The sequence below is a fragment of the Coregonus clupeaformis genome, chromosome 27 (genome assembly GCF_020615455.1).
Source record: "Coregonus clupeaformis isolate EN_2021a chromosome 27, ASM2061545v1, whole genome shotgun sequence".
NCBI classification, from domain to species: domain Eukaryota; kingdom Metazoa; phylum Chordata; class Actinopteri; order Salmoniformes; family Salmonidae; genus Coregonus; species Coregonus clupeaformis.
In genome coordinates this window covers 52116154-52131804 of record NC_059218.1, presented here as the reverse complement: position 1 = coordinate 52131804, position 15651 = coordinate 52116154, and positions in this window count along the sequence as shown.

Genomic DNA, 15651 nt, shown 5'->3' with positions numbered 1-15651 from the left:
AATGATATTTAAACATACTTTACCGGTTGTCTGTGCTGTTGGTCCTTTTGGCTGTAGGAAGTGGAGATAGGGTAACCACAGGAAAATGTTGTTCACCAGAATTTTTGTGGCGCCGGTAGGTTCTGTCGCTTGTATTTTCCATCTCCTGACGCGTTTTACATGATGCACAATATGTATGTAAACACCAAAACGCGTTCCCTCGCAATCAGCTGGAAGTGCTTGTGAAATTTGCTAGCTGATTGCATGGGACAATGTTTGGTCCGTACTTCGGTTAAACTCGGTCATTGTTGACATACTGTATTGTGCAAGTCCCATGCGAATTGCATCAGCATTGAAAATACAAACCGACATACAGACCAGCGTACTGAAAGTCGGGTTAATAACACTACTCTGTAGATATTTTGTCACAGATTACCTCCTACATAAGGAAAAAATCTGCAGACAATAGGTAAAGTACGTTCAAATGAAGTTTATTCAACAGTCTTACTTGTGATGGGACTGTTTACAAAGATGTTAGAGACGAGAGACGAGTCTTCCACTCTCAGATTCGTAGAGGCTAAGCGTTTCTCAGCTTTTACTGTACCAGTGACCGGTGAAACATAGTCCTCCTTTTTTACCAGCTGTTTAAGACAAATACAACATGTAACAGCACCACTGGAGATACAACTCACCACTATAAATGTGCCTCTGTTGCCACCCTGTTCTGCAGTCTTCCTCTGACTGTCTGTCTGTCCATCTGTCACTCTGTCTGTCTGTGATTCTCCTTGTTCTCCTCTGTTGTCACTCTGTCTGTCTGTCTGTCACGCCTAAGTGTTAATAGTTAATTATGTATAGAGCAAACATATTAAGGAAATGGCAGTACATCTGTGTCTCTCTGTTTTCTTCCTACCTCCACTACACTCACCTCTGAGTTATCTCTGCTAAGCCTAGCATCCTTTCCCACAGTGCTGGTACCAGAAGGGGGGACCACACTGCCTGTGCTGGGCCCAACAACATCCTAGTTGTGAATGAATAAACACAATTATTAGATAATGAAGATTACTGAATTAATGCCTAATAGATGACCATTGGCTCATAATACCTTAGCCTAAATACAGTATATTTCAAATATAAGTGCCTGGCTGTCATACAAACTTTTGACTGGTACTGTATATATTTCATTAAACATCCTGTGTTGTGTGCTTGTTCTTTTACAAGGTACAGCAGGAATGTCTACCAGTGGCATAACCATCTTTTGGTGAGAAATTACTCTGGTCATTCAAAACACATATAAAGTATCAATAAATTATAAATAGCACTCACCTTAGATTAGGGACTGCAAAAATACTTTACTAATGATTAGTAAATTGTTTATTAATGTGGGAGTAATGATTAATAAATGGTGAACACCTTATCAATGGTTTATTACGGAGCCTTAAAATAAAGTGTTACCCGTCCTAGTTGTGAATTAGTAAACACATACAGTGCATTTGGAAAATATTCAGACCCCTTGACTTTTTCCACATTTTGTTACGTTACAGCCTTATTCTAAAATTGATCAAATTGTCGTCCCCCCATCAATCTACACACAATACCCCATAATGACGAAACAAAAACAGTTTTTTATAAATTCTTGCAAATGTATAAAAAATACAAAACAGAAATATTACATTTACATAAGTATTCAGACCCTTTTACTCAGTACTTTTTCAAAGCACCTTTGGCAGCAATTACAGTCTTGAATCTTCTTGGGTATGACGCTACAAGCTTGGCACACCTGCATTTGGGGAGTTTCTCTCATTCTTCTCTGCAGATCCTTTCAAGCTCTGTCAGGTTGGATGGGGAGCGTCGCTGCACAGCTATTTTCAGGTCTCTCCAGAGATGTTCGATCGGGTTCAAGTCCAGGCTCTGGCTGGGCCACTCAAGGACATTCAGAGACTTGTCCTGAAGCCACCACTGCATTGTCTTGGCTGTGTGCTTAGGGTCGTTGTCCTGTTGGAAGGTGAACCTTCACCCCAGTCTGAGGTCCTGAGCACTCTGGAGCAGGTTTTCATCAAGGATCTCTCTGTACTTTGCTCCGTTAATCTTTCCCTTGATCCTGACTAGTCTCCCAGTCCCTGCCCCTGAAAAACATCCCCACAGCATGATGCTGCCACCACGATGCTTCACCGTAGGGATGGTGCCAGGTTTCCTCCAGACGTGACGCCTGGCATTCAGGCCAAAGAGTTTCTTTCTTTAAGCAATGGCTTTTTTCTGGCCACTCTTCCGTAAAGCCCTGCTCTGTGGAGTGTAAGGCTTAAAGTGGTCCTATGGATAGATACTCCAATCTCCACTGTGGAGCTTTGCAGCTCCTTCAGGGTTATCTTTGGTCTCTTTGTTGCCTCTCTGATTAATGCCCTCCTTGCCTGGTCCATGAGTTTTGGTGGGCGGCCCTCTCTTGGCAGGTTTGTTGTGATGCCATATTCTTTCCATTTTTTTATAATGGATTTAATGCTGCTCCATGGGATGTTCAAAGTTTCTGATATTTTTTTATAACCCAACCCTGATCTGTACTTCTCCACAACTTGGTCCCTGACCTGTTTGGAGAGCTCCTTGGTCTTCATGGTGCCGCTTGCTTGTTGGTGCAGCTTGCTTGTTGGTGCCGCTTGTTTGGTGGTGCCCATTGCTTAGTGGTGTTGCAGACTCTGGGGCCTTTCAGAACAGGTGTATATATACTGAGATCCTGTGACAGATCATGTGACATTTAGATTGCACACAGGTGGACTTTATTTAGCTAATTATGTGACTTCTGAAGTTAATTGGTTGCACCAGATCTTATTTAGGGACTTCATAGCAAAGGGGGTGAATACATGTAAGTCGCTCTGGATAAGAGCGTCTGCTAAATGACGTAAATGTAAATGTAAATATGCACGCAACACTTTTCCGTTATTTATTTTGTATAATTTTTTGAAAGAAGTTATTTTTTTCATTTCACTTCACCAATTTGGACTATTTTGTGTATGTCCATTACATGTTTTGTCGTCGGAAAACGTAATGATGGTTTTGGAGTCGTGCCTGGCAATGCAGTCATGGGTGACCAGGGAGTACAGGAGGGGACTGAGCATGCACCCCTGAGGGGCCCCCGTGTTGAGGATCAGCGTGGCAGATGTGTTGTTACCTACCCTTACCACCTGGGGGCGGCCCATCAGCAAGTCCAGGATCCAGTTGCAGAGGGAGGTGTTTAGACCAAGGGTCGTTAGCTTAGTGATCAGCTTTGAGGGCACTATGGTGTTGAACGAATAGCATTCTCAGGTTGGTGTTCCTCTTGTCCAGGTGGGAAAGGGCAGTGTGGAGTGCAATAGAGCTTGCATCATCTGTGGATCTGTTGGGGCGGTATGCAAATTGGAGTGGGTCTAAGCTTTCTGGGATAATGGTGTTGATGTGAGCCATGACCAGCCTTCATGGCTACAGACGTGAGTGCTACGGGTCGGTAGTCATTTAGGCAGGTTATCTTAGTGTTCTTGGGCACAGGGACTATGGTGGTCTGCTTGAAACATGTAGGTATTACAGACTCAGTCAGGGACATGTTGAAAATATCAGTGAAGACACTTGCCAGTTGGTCAGCGCATGCTCGGAGTACACATCCTGGTAATCCGTCTGGCCCTGCGGCCTTGTAAATGTTGACCTGCTTAAAAGTCTTACTCACATCGGCTACAGAGAGCGTGATCACATATTCATCTGGAACAGCTGATGCTCTCATGCATGCTTCAGTGTTGCTTGCCTTGAAGCAAGCATATAAGTGGTTTAGCTCGTCTGGTAGGCTTGTGTCACTGGGCAGCTCACGGCTGTGCTTCCCTTTGTAGTCTGTAATCGTTTTCAAGGCCTGCCACATCCGACGAGCGTCAGAGATGGTGTATTACGATTCAATCTTAGTCCTGTATTGACTCTTTGCCTGTTTGATGGTTCGTCGAAGGGCATAGCGGGATTTCTTATATGTGTCTGGGTTAGAGTCCCGCTCCTTGAAAGCGGCAGCTCTCTACCCATTAGCTCAGTGCGGATGTTGCCTGTAATCCATGGCTTCTGGTAGGGGTATGTACGTATGGTCACTGTGGGGACGACGTCATCGATGCACTTATTGATGAAGCCAGTGACTGATGTGGTGTATTCCTCAATGCTATCGGAAGAATCCCGGAACATATTCCAGTCTGTGCTAGCAAAACAGTCCTGTAGCTTAGCATCTGCGTCATCTGACCACTTTTTTATTAACCGAGTCACTGGTGCTTCCTGCTTTAGTTTTTGCTTATAAGCAGGAATCAGGAGGATAGAGTTATGATCAGATTTTCCAAATGGAGGGCGAGGGAGAGCTTTGTACACGTCTTTGTGTGTGGAGTAAAGGTGGTCTAGAGTTTTTTTTCCTTCTGGTTGCACATTTAACATGCTGGTAGAAATTAGGTCGAACGGATTTAAGTTTCCCTGCAATAAAGTCCCCAACCACTAGGAGCGCTGCCTCTGGATGAGCGTTTTCCTGTTTACTTATGGCCTTATACAGCTCATTGAGTGCAATCTTAGTGCCAGCATTGGTTTGTGGTGGTAGATAGACAGCTATGAAAAATATAGATGGAAACTCTCTTGGTAAATAGTGTGGTCTATAATCGTAAAATTGGTTAGAGGGCTGTAAAACGGCAGCCATCTTCTCTGGCGCCATTTTCACTGTTGTGTCATCGTAAAACTTAATGATGGTTTTGGAGTCATGCCTGGCAATGCAGTCATGGGTGACTAGGGAGTACAGGAGGGGACTGAGCACGCACCCCTGAGGGGCCCCCGTGTTGAGGATCAGCGTGGCAGATGTGTTGTTACCTACCCTTACCACCTGGGGGCGGCCCGTCAGGAAGTCCAGGATCCAGTTGCAGAGGGAGGTGTTTAGTCCCAGGGTCGTTAGCTTAGAGACGGTGGCAGAAACATTATGTGCAGAATAAATTACAAATAACGCGAAAAAACACACATAATAGTACAATTGGTTAGAGGGCTGTAAAACGGCAGCCATCTTCTCCAGCGCCATTTCAAGAATTCTTCTCCAAATAAAGACTCAAAGGCATCTAAAATGCAATGAAGTGATATTGTGTCACATAAATGTCCTATATCATTAGGCTAAAATATCATAACTGAATGCAACTGAAGTTGGTCAAAAGTAACTAATTTTAACTGCTTATATACAGTGCATTCGGAAAGTATTCAGACCCCTTCCCCTTTTCCACATTTTGTTACGTTACAGCCTTATTTTAAAAGGGATGAAATTATATTTTTCCATCATCAATCTACACACAATACACCATAATGACAAAGCGAAAACCGGTTTTTAGAAAAATGTTCACATTTATAAAAAATAAAAAAACAGAAATACCTTATTTACAGACCCTTTGCTATGAGACTCGAAATTGAGCTCAGGTGCATCCTGTTTCCATTGATAAACATTGAGATGTTTCTACAACTTGATTGGAGTCCACCTGTGGTCAATTCAATTGATTGGATATGATTTGGAAAGGCACACACCTGTCTATATAAGGTCCCACATTTGACAGTGCATGTCAGAGCAAAAACCAAGCCATGAGGTCAAAGGAATTATGTCGAGGCACAGATCTGGGGAAGGGTACCAAAAAATGTCTGCAGCATTGAAGGTCCCCAAGAACACAGTGGCCTCCATCATTCTTAAATGGAAGAAGTTTGGAACCACCAAGACTCTTCCTAGAGCTGGCCGCCCAGCCAAACAGAGCTTCAGAGTTCCTCTGTTGAGATGGGAGAACCTTCTAGAAGGACAACAATCTCTGCAGCACTCCATCAATCAGGCCTTGGTAGAGTGGCCAGACGGAAGCCCCTCCTCAGTAAAAGGCACGTGACAGCCCGCTTGGAGTTTGCCAAAGGGCACCTAAAGGACTCTCAGACCATGAGAAACAAGATTCTCTGGTCTGATGAAACCATTGAACTCTTTGGCCTGAATGTCAAGCGTCACGTCTGGAGGAAACCTGGCACCATCCCTACGGTGAAGCATGGTGGTGGCAGCATCATGCTGTGGGGTTCAGAGAGATCCTTGATGAAAGCCTGCTCCAGAGAGCTCAGGACCTCAGACTGGGGTGAAGGTTCACCTTCCAACAGGACAACGACCCTAAGCACACAGCCAAGACAATGCAGGAGTAGCTTCGGGACAAGTCTCTGAATGTCCTTGAGTGGCCCAGCCAGAGCCCAGTCTTGAATCCGATCGAACATCTCTGGAGAGACCTGAAAATAGCTGTGCAGCGACGCTCCCCATCCAACCTGACAGAGCTTGAGAGGATCTACAGAGAAGAATGGGAGAAACTCCCCAAATTCAGGTGTGCCAAGCTTGTAGCGCCATACCCAAGAAGACTCGAGGCTGTAATCGCTGCCAAAGGTGCTTCAACAAAGTACTGAGTAAAGGGTCTGAATACTTATGTAAATGTGATATCAGTTTCTAAAAACCTGTTTTTGCTTTGTCATTATGAGGTATTTTATGTAGACTGATGAGGAAAAAAATACAATTTAATCAATTTTAGAATAAGGCTGTAATGTAACAAAATGTGGAAAAAGTCAAGGGGTAAGAATACTTTTCGAATGCACTGTACAAGGCATAGTCCTCGGAGTTGGTAACAACAATGTCACAACAACAACAATAATGAGATTCAATGCACATATTGTGGGGTTGTGGCTGCAGAAAAAGTTCCTGTCAGTTCCCATTCCCTTGAACTTTAGAATTGTGAACTTATATAATTTAATAAAACATTATCGCAATACTCCTCTCAGCTCCAAATGTTGGCTAAATGTCATCCTTATTGAACACGGGCGCAATCTATAAATCAATAAATGTATTTTGATAGTTCGGTAAGAAAATAGGTTTTGTTACATGTGCATTATTGCATCATTCATTTGATTTGGGCCTGTCTCCGAGGAAACTCTGCTTAAGGTGGCTGAGGTGGAAACCTTGGTGAAAACAAAGAGACTGCCTCAAAGCTCTCGGGCAGCAAGGCTTTCTCTGAGTCAAAGCTGAAGTTCTTCACCTGAAAAAAAGGAACCAGTCAGGCTGCTGCTTCCACTACTAGCAGTTACAAATAAAAATCACAGTTGCTCAACATTATCGATCACTAAAAACCCTGTGTTGCGCTTAAAAAAAAAAAAAATGAAGACAATCGGCCCAAATTTGTAGGACACAAATCATAAGACCATTTGTGGCTTACCGTAATATAATAAAGACTAGGGGTAGGCCTACCCAGCCATTACGGGCGGTAAATACTTGGAGACTAATAATTTGATTCAATGCAATTTCCCTCTCCTGCAAATCAAAATGTTGTTTATCTGTTCAGCTTTTTGGTCTCTGGCTAAACCAATATTCTCTACTCTGGAGCATTTTTTTTTTTCTTCCATAAGCCTATTACCTGTGGGATTATGGAACTTGTTTCTCTTTAAAATTCAATGTTGGGACACAATCTTCCCAGCTCTGCAGATTTTGCTGTGAAGAGACAGAATCATTAGATAATTTGTTTTGGTACTGTCCATTTGTAGCTTGTTTTTGGACACAGGTCAAGGAATGGCTAAAGGATTGCAATATTTACCTGGAGCTAACCCTGCAGATAGCACTACTGGGTGATCTGAAAAGTCATAGTCAATCGATCAATAATATAATTATTTTTTTTGCAAAAATGTTTATTTTCAATTTACGATCTGTAGAAACAATGAGAATAGAAAGGTTTAGAACTTTTGTAAAACATCACAGTACAGTTGAAAAATATATGGCAAATAGAAATCCAATATGGATGGTGTTAAGAGATACAGTGGGGGAAAAAATAATTTAGTCAGCCACCAATTGTGCAAGTTCTCCCACTTAAAAAGATGAGAGAGGCCTGTAATTTTCATCATAGGTATACGTCAACTATGACAGACAAATTGAGGAAAAAAAATCCAGAAAATCACATTGTAGGATTTTTTATGAATTTATTTGCAAATTATGGTGGAAAATAAGTATTTGGTCACCTACAAACAAGCAAGATTTCTGGCTCTCACAGACCTGTAACTTCTTCTTTAAGAGGCTCCTCTGTCCTCCACACATTACCTGTATTAATGGCACCTGTTTGAACTTGTTATCAGTATAAAAGACACCTGTTTACAACCTCAAACAGTCACACTCCAAACTCCACTGTGGCCAAGACCAAAGAGCTGTTAAAGGACACCAGAAACAAAATTGTAGACCTGCACCAGGCTGGGAAGACTGAATCTGCAATAGGTAAGCAGCTTGGTTTGAAGAAATCAACTGTGGGAGCAATTATTAGGAAATGGAAGACATACAAGACCACTGATAATCTCCCTCGATCTGGGGCTCCACGCAAGATCTCACCCCGTGGGGTCAAAATGATCACAAGAACGGTGAGCAAAAATCCCAGAACCACACGGGGGACCTAGTGAATGACCTGCAGAGAGCTGGGACCAAAGTAACAAAGCCTACCATCAGTAACACACTACTCCGCCAGGGACTCAAATCCTGCAGTGCCAGACGTGTCCCCCTGCTTAAGCCAGTACATGTCCAGGCCCGTCTGAAGTTTGCTAGAGTGCATTTGGATGATCCAGAAGAGGATTGGGAGAATGTCATATGGTCAGATGAAACCAAAATAGAACTTTTTTGGTAAAAACTCAACTCGTCGTGTTTGGAGGACAAAGAATGCTGAGTTGCATCCAAAGAACACCATACCTACTGTGAAGCATGGGGGTGGAAACATCATGCTTTGGGGCTGTTTTTCTGCAAAGGGACCAGGACGACTGATCCGTGTAAAGGAAAGAATGAATGGGGCCATGTATCGTGAGATTTTGAGTGAAAACCTCCTTCCATCAGCAAGGGCATTGAAGATGAAACGTGGCTGGGTCTTTCAGCATGACAATGATCCCAAACACACCACCCAGGCAACGAAGGAGTGGCTTCGTAAGAAGCATTTCAAGGTCCTGGAGTGGCCTAGCCAGTCTCCAGATCTCAACCCCATAGAAAATCTTTGGAGGGAGTTGAAAGTCCGTGTTGCCCAGCGACAGCCCCAAAACATCACTGCTCTAGAGGAGATCTGCATGGAGGAATGGGCCAAAATTTACATTTACATTTACATTTTAGTCATTTAGCAGACGCTCTTATCCAGAGCGACTTACAGGAGCAATTAGGGTTAAGTGCCTTGCTCAAGGGCACATTAATGTCATTTAGCAGACGCTCTTAGCCAGAGCGACTCACAAATTGGTGCGTTCACCCTATAGCCAGTGGGATAACCACTTTACAATTGGGGGGGTAGAAGGATTCCTTTATCCTATCCCAGGTATTCCTTAAAGAGGTGGGGTTTCAAATGTCTCCGGAAGGTGGTGAGTGACTCCGCTGTCCTGGCGTCGTGAGGGAGCTTGTTCCACCATTGGGGTGCCAGAGCAGCGAACAGTTTTGACTGGGCTGAGCGGGAACTATGCTTCCGCAGAGGAAGGGGAGCCAGCAGGCCAGAGGCCAGAGCTACATTCAACACCTCCCATCTACAGTGGGGAAAAAAAGTATTTAGTCAGCCACCAATTGTGCAAGTTCTCCCACTTAAAAATATGAGAGAGGCCTGTAATTTTCATCATAGGTACACGTCAACTATGACAGACAAAATGAGAAGAAAAAAAATCCAGCAACAGTGTGTGAAAACCTTGTGAAGACTTACAGAAAACGTTTGACCTGTGTCATTGCCAACAAAGGGTATATAACAAAGTATTGAGAAACTTTTGTTATTGACCAAATACTTATTTTCCACCATAATTTGCAAATAAATTCATTAAAAATCCTACAATGTGATTTTCTGGATTTTTTTTCTTCTCATTTTGTCTGTCATAGTTGACGTGTACCTATGATGAAAATTACAGGCCTCTCTCATATTTTTAAGTGGGAGAACTTGCACAATTGGTGGCTGACTAAATACTTTTTTTCCCCACTGTAGATGGGAGGTGTTGAATGTAGCTGAAGGATGGGACTAATAACAACAACTAATAACAACAAGATAACTAATGTAAAGTATACTGTGTCCATAATAAGTATATAGGTTATAGGTTGAGAGCTTTTGTGAAAGAGCACAGTTAGAAAAGTATGGCATATAGAAGCAAACCAGATGGACATCATGAAAATGATCGGAGGAAGTTCAGGAGTAAAAACAATCAAAATATCATTATTGTAGAATTTGACTGTGTCCATAAAATGTATATAGTATGTATGGGCTTGAAGTAGAGGCCTAAGCGTTGTTGTTCACTAGTTTACTCCAATTGGGGAAGGGGTGGTGGGGTTGGAAAGTAACGAAGGGAAATATAATTTAAAAAAGGATATGTGTGTGTGTGTATGGATGTATGTATATATGTATGTACAGTGGGGGAAAAAAAGTATTTAGTCAGCCACCAATTGTGCAAGTTCTCCCACTTAAAAAGATGAGAGAGGCCTGTAATCTTCATCATAGGTACACGTCAACTATGACAGACAAATTGAGATTATTTTTCTCCAGAAAGTCACATTGTAGGATTTTAAATGAATTTATTTGCAAATTATGGTGGAAAATAAGTATTTGGTCACCTACAAACAAGCAAGACTTCTGGCTCTCACAGACCTGTAACTTCTTCTTTAAGAGGCTCCTCTGTTCTCCACTCGTTACCTGTATTAATGGCACCTGTTTGAACTTGTTATCAGTATAAAAGACACCTGTCCACAACCTCAAACAGTCACACTCCAAACTCCACTATGGCCAAGACCAAAGAGCTGTCAAAGGACACCAGAAACAAAATTGTAGACCTGCACCAGGCTGGGAAGACTGAATCTGCAATAGGTAAGCAGCTTGGTTTGAAGAAATCAACTGTGGGAGCAATTATTAGGAAATGGAAGACATAGAAGACCACTGATAATCTCCCTCGATCTGGGGCTCCACGCAAGATCTCACCCCATGGGGTCAAAATGATCACAAGAACGGTGAGCAAAAATCCCAGAACCACACGGGGGGACCTAGTGAATGACCTGCAGAGAGCTGGGACCAAAGTAACAAAGCCTACCATCAGTAACACACTACGCCGCCAGGGACTCAAATCCTGCAGTGGCAGACGTGTCCCCCTGCTTAAGCCAGTACATGTCCAGGCCCGTCTGAAGTTTGCTAGAGTGCATTTGGATGATCCAGAAGAGGATTGGGAGAATGTCATATGGTCAGATGAAACCAAAATAGAACTTTTGGTAAAAACTCAACTCGTCGTGTTTGGAGGACAAAGAATGCTGAGTTGCATCCAAAGAACACCATACCTACTGTGAAGCATGGGGGTGGAAACATCATGCTTTGGGGCTGTTTTTCTGCAAAGGGACCAGGACGACTGATCCGTGTAAAGGAAAGAATGAATGGGGCCATGTATCGTGAGATTTTGAGTGAAAACCTCCTTCCATCAGCAAGGGCATTGAATATGAAATGTGGCTGGGTCTTTCAGCATGACAACGACCCGAAACACACAGCCAGGGCAACTAAGGAGTGGCTCCGTAAGAAGCATCTCAAGGTCCTGGAGTGGCCTAGCCAGTCACCAGACCTGAACCCAATAGAAAATCTTTGGAGGGAGCTGAAAGTCCGTATTGCCCAGCGACAGCCCCGAAACTTGAAGGATCTGGAGAAGGTCTTTATGGAGGAGTGGGCCAAAATCCCTGCTGCAGTGTGTGCAAACCTGGTCAAGACCTACAGGAAACGTATGATCTCTGTAATTGCAAACAAAGGTTTCTGTACCAAATATTAAGTTCTGCTTTTCTGATGTATCAAATACTTATGTCATGCAATAAAATGAAAATAAATTACTTAAAAATCATACAATGTGATTTTCTGGATTTCTGGATTCCGTCTCTCACAGTTGAAGTGTACCTATGATAAAAATTACAGACCTGTCACGGATTCTGCCGAGACTGCTCCTCCTCCTGGTTCAGGCAGGCTTCGGCGTTCGCCGTCCCCGGAGTACTAGCTGCCACCGCTCTATGTTTCTTGGTGTGATTGCTTTCGTCTGTCTTTTACACCTGTGTCCATTTGTGTGTTGATTACTTGTCCTATAAGTTCCTTGTTTTGCTTAGGCTAGATTGTGTGTTGTTTTTTGCCTGTCCGTTGTGCTGCGTGTTTTGTTCCTGTTTTCGTGTCATTTTGTTTTACGCACTGTTTGCGTATTTACTCGCCTCTGTTTGTTGTTGAGGCCGTTCTCTGTATTTTGCCATTTGGATTACTTCAGTAAATTTTGTTGGACTAGCTTCGGTGTCCTGCGCCTGACTTCCACACACCATACACCTCAGCCCTTGACAGAACAACACACCACGTTATGGAGTCAGCAGGAGCAGTGGCGGCACCCAAGTCGTTGGAGGATCGGATCAGCGATCAAGACACCATGATCCGGCAACTTGGGGCCGCCATGAACGAGGTGTCCAACACTCTGCGCCGGTTGGTGACTGGAGAGGTGCCCACGCCTTCTCACACCATCCCATCACCAACGGCCAGTCCTCCTCTCTCAGCACCGAACCCAGTGGCATACGGCTCCTCGCCTCCCGAGGGCATATGACGGTTCTGCAGCCGGGTGTCAGGGGTTCCTCCTGCAGGTGGAACTTTACCTGGCTACCATACACCCAGCGCCCCTCGGGTACGAGAGCGTCTCCGCCTCATCTCCTGTCTATCCGGCAAGGCGTTGGAGTGGGCCAACGCCGAATGGAGGGAATAGACGCCGCTACCATCACCTACGTGGAGTTCTCCCGCCGCTCCAGGGCTGTCTTCGATCACCCACCTGAGGGGAAGGCGGCGGGGGAGGTCTGTTCCACCTCCGACAGGGGAAGAGGAGCGCACAGGAGTTCGCCCTGGAGTTCCCGGACTCTAGCGAGCGGATGCGGGGTGGAATGAGAGGGCCCTCATCGACCATTACCGGTGTAGTCTCACGAGAGGACGTTTCGTCGTGAGCTGGCCTGCAGGGACACCAACCTTTCCTTCGACCAGTTGGTAGACATCTCCATCCGTCTAGACACCCTGCTGGCTACCCGCGGACGTCCCCGAGTGGGGGTCGTCCCATTCCACCCTCCAGCACCTCCGAGCCGGTTCCCATGGAGCTCGGGGTGCTGGCGCTAGAGAGAGGAGGAGAGAGAACCCGAGGGGGGCCATCCCCTGCACCAACTGTGGCCGTGGAGGACACACCGCGGCCAGGTGCTGGGAGGGTCGCCTGGGAGAGGGGACAACGGGTCACGCACTGGGGGAGTCATTTCAGGTGAGTAGGCGCCCCACTTACCCAGAGCTCTCTGTTGGTCACATGAGTATACCTGTGAGATTTCCACAGGTGGCACCTCATTCCCAGCATAAGGCGCTAGTAGATTCAGGCGCAGCTGGGAATTTTGTTGATCGAGCTTTTTGTTATAAGTTAGGAATTCCCCTTCGGCCGGTAGAAGCCCCCTTTCCTGTTCACGCCCTTGACAGCCGGCCGTTGGGGTCGGGGCTGATCAGAGAAGTCACAGCGCCACTTAAGATGACGACGCAGGGGGGTCATGAGGAGACCATTCAGTTTTATCTGATTGACTCTCCTGCGTATCCCGTGGTGCTGGGGCTTCCCTGGTTAAGCACTCATGATCCTACCATTGCGTGGCAACAGAGGGCTCTTATGGAGTGGTCTGCCCAGTGTGTAGGGAGATGTCTAGGTGTTTCCTTAGGGGCGACCTCGGTAGAGAGTCCGAACCAAGTGCCCGCAATGCACATTCCCCTGAGTATGAGGATCTAGCACTTGTGTTCAGTAAGACGAGGGCTACACGGCTACCACCTCATAGACAGGGGGATTGTGCGATAGATCTCCAAACAGGAGCGGCACTTCCGCGGAGCAGTGTGTATCCACTGTCTCAAGAGGAGACAGCGGCTATGGAAACTTACATAGCCGAGTCATTGGCACAGGGATACATATGGTCCTCTACTTCCCCGGTTTCTCGAGTTTCTTCTTTGTGAAGAAGAAGGACGGGGTTTGCGCCCGTGTATTGACTATCGTAGTCTCAATCAGATCACGGTTAAGTACAGTTACCCTCTTCCGCTGATTGCGACTATGACAGAATCATTACGCGGAGCGCAGTTCTTCACAAAGTTGGATCTCAGGAGCGCGTACAATCTGGTGCGCATTAGGGGGGGGGGACGAATGGAAGACCGCATTTAGCACCACCTCGGGTCATTACGAGTATCTCGTCATGCCATACGGGTTAATGAATGCTCCTTCAGTTTTCCAATCCTTTGTTGACGAGATTTTCCGGGACATGCATGGGCAGGGTGTGGTAGTATACATCGACGACATCCTAGTGTACTCTTCCACCCGAGCCGAGCATGTAGCCCTGGTGCGCCGAGTGTTGAGAAGACTGTTGGAGCATGACTTGTATGTCAAGGCAGAGAAATGCCTGTTCTTCCAGGAGTCCGTCTCATTTTTGGGTTACCGGTTGTCCGCGTCTGGTGTGGAGATAGAGGTAGACCGTGTGTCGGCCGCGTGCGTAATTGGCAAACTCCAACTACTGTCAAAGAGGTGCAGCAGTTCTTGGGTTTTGCTAATTACTACCGGAGGTTTATCCGGGGCTTTGGACAGGTAGCAGCTCCCATTACGTCCTTGCTAAAGGGGGGTCCGGGTTCGTTGCAGTGGTCAGCTGAGGCGGACAGGGCATTTGCCAAACTGAAGAACCTGTTCACCTCGGCCCCGGTGCTGGCGCATCCGGATCCCTCTTTACCATTCCAGGTAGAGGTAGACGCGTCCGAGGCCGGCATTGGGGCAGTCCTGTCACAACGGTCCGGCACGCCACCTAAGCTCCGCCCCTGTGCGTTCTACTCCAAGAAGCTCAGCTCGAGCGGAGCGAAACTATGACGTTGGGGACAGGGAGCTGTTAGCTGTAGTCCAGGCCCTAAAGGTGTGGAGGCATTGGCTTGAGGGGGCTCAACACCCTTTCCTCATTCTGACTGATCACCGTAACCTGGAGTACATCAGGGCAGCTAGGAGATTGAACCCTCGTCAGGCTAGGTGGAACATGTTCCTGACCCGGTTTGTTTTTAAGATCACATACATCCCAGGGTCCCAGAACGGTAAGGCAGACGCCCTGTCCCGGCTGTATGACACAGAGGAGAGGTCCATTGAGCCTACTTCCATACTGCCGGAGTCTTGTTTGGTGGCACCGGTGGTGTGGGAGGTCGATGCGGAAATCGAGCGGGCACTGCGTACCGACCCTACTCCCCCCGAGTGTCCTGTGGGGCGGACGTACGTCCCTCTCGAGGTTCGTGATCGCCTGATTTATTGGGATCATACATCACCCTCCTCTGGACATCCAGGTATTGGCCGGACAGTGCACTGCCTTAGCGTGAAATATTGGTGGCCAACGTTAGCTAGGGATGTGAGGGTTTATGTCTCCTCCTGCTCGGTGTGCGCCCAGTATAAGGCGCCTAGACATTTGCCCAGGGTAAGTTACATCCCCTGCCCGTTCCACAACGACCATGGTCCCATCCTATCGGTGGATTTTGTGACCGACCTACCCCCTCCCAGGGGAATACCACCATTTTGGTCGTTGTGGATCGGTTTTCCAAGGCCTGTCGTCTCCTCCCAATGCCGGGTCTCCCTACTGCCCTACAGACCGCTGAGGCCCTATTTACCCATGTG